Below are 6,000 nucleotides of genomic sequence, written 5' to 3'. Positions count from 1 at the left end.
CTCACTCTGGGTTTGGCAAAGTATAATTTTTTTTTTTTTCCGCTCACTAAGCGGTGACATCCTTAATTAGGGTTGTGTGCCTTTTATTACTGTAACCCACGTAACTGAAACATAATAAGCACAGGTTAGGCCTTTTTTAAAATTCCACTTTGTATTTCTTTTCACATTTTATCTGAGTTCTTCAGAAATGGTTACATAGATTCATTTTCTTGAGTGGAACTCTGGCGATTACATCTAGAGTTCTGACTGAAATCTGGTTTGGGACAGCGTCCTACGGGGAGCAGAACTTTGAACAAGCTGTATTGGGAAAGATTCGGGGAGGTTTATTGGGCTACTGCCTCTGGTGGGGGACATTGCTGGTTCAGAAAAAATTGAGACAGCGGGAAGGGAATAAAATACAAGAACTCATATTTAGCCACACAGATTGGAAAGTTGACTGTGGATTGATATTCAGTCCCTCATTCAGCAACGTTTATTGAAAGGCTGCTGTGGAGCAACAGACACAAAGTTAAAACCGTTGTGCTGAAGTTCACAGTTTTCTGAGGAACACAGACAGGAAACGGGGGAAATAGAGAGTTGTTCACCGGGTATAAAGTTACAGATAGCTACAAGACAGATACATTCTAGATATCTGCTGTACAACCTAGTGCCTGTAGATAACAATACAGTGCCGGCCGTGAACTTAAAAATTTGTTAAGAAGGTAGCTTTCACATGAAGTATTCTTACCAAAATAAAAGTGTGTTTCCTCCACAAGGAAACATTTGGAGATAATGGATATGTTGATCATCTTGATTGTGGTGATAGTATCACAGGTACTTGCATCTACAAACTAACTGAATCTTATAGATTAAATATACGTAGTTTTATTATACATCAATCATTCCTCAATAAAGCTGAAGAAATCTGTACAAATAGAAAGGGATAACACATTTATGGTACTTCCAATGAAACACGAGATGTCAGTATTCTCCATTTACATCTATAAATTCACCATAGTCGCAATAAAAATTCCAGAGAGTTTTCTGGGGGAAAAAAATGGTGCCCAGGCTCTATTCCAGACCAATTAAATCAAAACTTGGGCTATGGGGCCAACGACTTATTTTTAATTTTTTTTTTAAAGCTTCCAGAGTAATTCCTGATGCACAGTAGGAAAAAGAACCACTATACAGAGAAAAGGAGACTCAAATTATTTGTTTTAGTTTTTCTCCTCCTCCTCCTCCTCCTCCTCCTCCTCCTCCTCCTCCTCCTCCTCCTCCTCCTCCTCCTTCTTCTTCTTCTTCTTCTTCTTCTTCTTCTTCTTCTTCTTCTTCTTCTTCTTCTTCTTCTTCTTCTTCTTCTTCTTCTTCTTCTTCTTCTTCCTCTTCCACTTCCTCTTCCTCTTCCTCTTCCTCTTCCTCTTCCTCTTCCTCTCCTTCTCCTTCTCCTTCTCCTTCCTTAAATACTTTCATGTCATTTAAAGGTAGGGGGAGTCAAACTTTCCAACCATTTAACATTGTCTCTTCAGGATTCCTCCCTGCACCCCCATCCCTGGGGAACTCTTAGACAATAAAATAAGATTTTTAATTCTTCAGGATAGCTTTTAAAAATTGAGATTTATGTTGAGAAATAATAGGCTAAATAGTCCTCACTCGTCTATCAGTTAATATCCTGCTCAAGGGATAGTAGGAACTGTGGGGAATACAAATAGATGGAACAAGGATGAGAAGGTGTCTTCCCCATGCCTTCATCCATATCTTCAAGGAGCTCACAACCCACTTGGGGAAATGGCACAATCACGTATTCGCTGGTGTTTTTCGATTGAGAAACCCAACATTAACTGGTGTAGGCCACAAGCGTATGGAACCCAATAAATGGTAAGTGCCTGGGCCTCAGGTACAGCTGGAACCAGGAGCTCCAAATTAGCAGAAACATCCTATCTCATGAAAACATGGATGCCAACAGTGGCCACATCTTTGCAACTTAGGGTTCAGTCACCAGGGACACTGGCCTGACTGCCAGCCCTGAACCCACACCAACGGGAAGTGACTCATAATCACCTCCGGACCTGCAAATTATAGCTGGGGTGGGGTGGGGAGTTTGAATGGCTGAGCTCACAAGAGAACAGGGAACTCCCTTTGAAATCAAGTGAAAGATAATAGTTTTCTGACCCATAGGGGTTCTAATTAAAAAAAAAAATGCGATGAAGGGGTTTGCTGGGCAGACAAAACAACTATCTACCATACATGCAGCATAGCAAGACAGAGATATTCCAGGACAGCACTGGCAAACAGTATGGTACAGAGTAATGGCGAAATGAATGGTGCAAACTATTGCATTTTCCCACCTGAAAAAGAACCCTAAACCTTAGGAGCGGCTTCTACTCAGAGTTGGGTCTGTGTACGCACAATCTGACTTCCCAGCACATGAGGGGTGTGGAGGTGATTAGGATGAAATGAGGGGTGTTTAACACACAGAGAATCACTGCTACTCCACACCCCAACAAGCTGTAAGCACAGGGAGTTTAGTTTGGTTTATGCTGTTTGTGTACCTAAGAGATGTCTGATAAGCAGCAGAAATGGGTGATGACTGTAGCTCTGAAATTCCGTGGCAGGGGCTTCTAACACATATTTGGCCATTGCTTTCACTGAGGCTCAGAGGGTTGTGCCCAGTATCCAGAGAAGGATTTCAAAATTTGCAAGGACTATAGCTGAGAGAGGGGTTTCTGGAAATTGAGAGTGCCAATTTGCTCTGAAGCCGGGAGCAAATACACTATTTCTGAGATGCAGGAAATATAAGTAGTTTTTTTTTTTTTTCACCATCAATGATGACCTCAGTCATGTAGAAACAGGATGTTAGCTCCTGGTTTTGTTGTTTCTTAATATAATTTTGACTCTAAAATTTCATGAACAATATCTTAGATATTTCTTAGTTATGTTGTGATTTTGTCAATGCTGCTTAACTCTAACTCAGGATGATAATTGTGGCTATTTGCTTAAAAGTGTATGATCTTTTTTTCATATCAGTGTTATATGTGAGAGAACACACACACACACACACACACACACACACACCCCTCTTTAATATGAATTTGATGTCCTCACGTAAATTACATGAAATAATTCCTAAATGCTTGAAAACACAAAACCCTCCTCATCTAGTTCCTATCTCAATCAGACAAATATATTAAAGCAGATTCAAAAAATAAACTATACTAAACTTCTTACTGGAAAAAAAGTCACTTCTGGACAGAGACCAAGCCAAAGTAATTTTAGCTCAAATTGGTTTTCCTGGAAAAACTGGAAACGTAGTCCTGAAAAGAAATGTCTTGGCAGCTTTACAAATCAACACTCATAAACTAACAAGAGCAGCCTAAATATCCTTCACTTCAAAGATTCTCAAATACTAGCATGGAAAGAATATTGTTTAACAAAAAACTTGTTAAAATTCAGATTCTGGAAGCCAGCCTGTAGATCTATCTAAACAAGACCTGAGTTGTTTAAGTCGAGAAGATTTGAAGATCACAGCTTAATTAACTCAGAAAAGATCACTGTAGAAATTCATAAATTAATAGGATAGAACAAGGGATTGTGTTTGGGAAACTATGTCCTAGCTTACTCCAATAGAGCCATCTGTCTTAGTGTTGTGGGATCACCTGGTACAAGGCCTAACTCCATCATTTTGTGTGTGACTTTGGGTAAATAGTTCACTGTCTTTGGGTTTCAATTTTCTTTCCAATAAAATGTGATCAGATAATGCCTTAGTCTGTTTGGGGTGCTATAGCAAAATACCATAAATTGGGTAGCTTATAAGCAACAGATTTTGTTTTTCTCACAGTCCCGGAGGCTGAGAAGTTCAAAATTAAGGCATCAGCAGATTTGGTATCTAGTGAGGGTTTTGTGGTTCATAGACAGTACCTTCTAGCTATGACCTCACATGGAAGAACGGGCTATCTAGCTCTCTGGAGTTTCTTTTATAAAGCCACTAATCCATTAACGAGGGCTCTGCCCTCATGACTTAATCACCCCTCAAAGGTTCCCATCTCCTAATACATCACCTTAGGGGGTAGGATGTTAACATACGAATTTTTGAGGGACATAAGTATTCAGATACAATATCAATCGTTCTTAATCTTTTTGAGATTACAAACTGCTTTGAGAAACCAATAAAATTATTCAATCTTTTCTCCAGAAAAATGCACAAATACACATTTTGCACCCAAATTTGGGAGGGTCACAGCTCCCTTAAAATGCTTTGTGAACTTCATATGACAGACAGTGACTCTTGGAAGGGAAAAATGGGGTTTATCTGAATCTGTGTTTTATAAGCCCCCTTATAAAAGGAGTCTTGTCGCTTTTTATCCTCCACTCCTTGCCCTGTGTTAGGAATCACCGCTGTCACTAATATGTGCAACACACTTAGAGTGCAACACACTTAGAGTAAGTTGGCCACTTTGGGAAACTGAAGACTCCTCCAAGGTAGGTGACGTTATCACCATTTTACAAGTGAGAAAACTGAGGTCTGTAGAAGTGAAATAGCTTGCCCAGGTCACATGGCTAATAACAAGCAGGCCCTGGATTTGACCCTGACCCTTTAACTTCCATGGCAGGGTTTCTCAGTCTTGGCACTGTTGCCATTTTGACTTGGATAATTCTTTATTGTGAGGGTGCTGTCCTGTGCGGACATTGTGAGATGCTCAGCAACATCTTTGGCTTCTACCCGTTAGACACCAATAGCACTCCTCACCCAAATTTTGAAAACACAAAATGTCTCTAGAAATTGCCAAATGTATGCTTGGGGGAAAAAATCACCCCCATCTGAGAACCACTGCTGTGTGGTGTAGTCCCTGATATCACTACCATCGTGAGCTGCTGCTGCTGCTGAAATGAGGCTGTCGAACCTCTGAAGTCTCGTAGGGCAGGAGAAGGCTGAAAACCACCATTACAAGGTTTCGTATATATCAGGCAAAGAATTTCAGGATGAAATACGCTATGTTATTGCAGCTTCATCATTCTATAAATTCATAATTTCAAAAAGCTCCACCTCTAGGGTTTCTTGTGATGGTGAATGCTCACGTGCAGCTGAATTACTCTCAAATCTGGCTATAAAACAGCATAGAGATGTTGTTCCTTTGGAAAACGTAGAGTTGAAACAGGCCCGTATCAACATAATTCTCAGTTGTGTAATATCTGAGAGACCAAGATCTAAAGAAATAAGCTGGGGTGAGAAATGGGATTTTAGACAGTCTCAGTGTTGTGCTTACCGAGGTCGCTCTGTGACTTCGCTAACAGCACAGAGGGGAGGAAGGCAACAGGAAATCAGCCCCTTTTCACTGCTGCTACATACCCTTCGTTTCCCAAAGTATGTGAGACAGCTGCTATATCATGTTTTGGTGGATCATGAAATTCAGTACCAGGAAAGTCCACACTGGATCCTGTCAGGATCAGGTATGGGGTTCTGTGACGTGTTTTCAACAAACACTCTGTTTAAAAATAATCTGTTAGCATAAACCAGGAGGATGTGGTTACATGAAGCTTTTGAAGTGTTTTAGAAAAATAAATACAATGCTCTGTGGCATGACTCTACTAATGTGAGTTGTATCTCTTGAGAAAGATAATTGAGGTTGAAATCTTGATCTCACGTATAAAGGTTCCCAAGGGAAATATTCAGTCGGCACATGATTAAATATTTACAACATGTTATGTACTCTAATCAAAAAGAGAGCCTTGGCCTTGACCAGCTTACCGCTTGAAGAGGGGACACTCAATGCCAGAGAAGTCAGACCATGGCAGTGATACACTCAGGGGCGTTGGGGGCACACAGGCTAGGCAATCTGGTCATCAGCTTTAGTCTGTTTTCTGTTGTTCCCAACAGAATACCTAAAACTGGATAATGTATAAAGAAAAGAAATTTATTTCTTACAGTTATGGAGACTAAGTCCAAAGTCGAGGAGGGGCTACATCTCGCAAGGGCCTTTTGCTGATGGGGACTCTCTGCAGAGTCCTGAGGTAGTGCAGGCCATC

This window comes from Macaca mulatta, chromosome 1 (assembly GCF_049350105.2).
Source record: "Macaca mulatta isolate MMU2019108-1 chromosome 1, T2T-MMU8v2.0, whole genome shotgun sequence".
NCBI lineage: Eukaryota > Metazoa > Chordata > Mammalia > Primates > Cercopithecidae > Macaca > Macaca mulatta.
The sequence above is the reverse complement of the archived record's forward strand: the minus strand, read 5'-3'. Positions refer to the sequence as shown.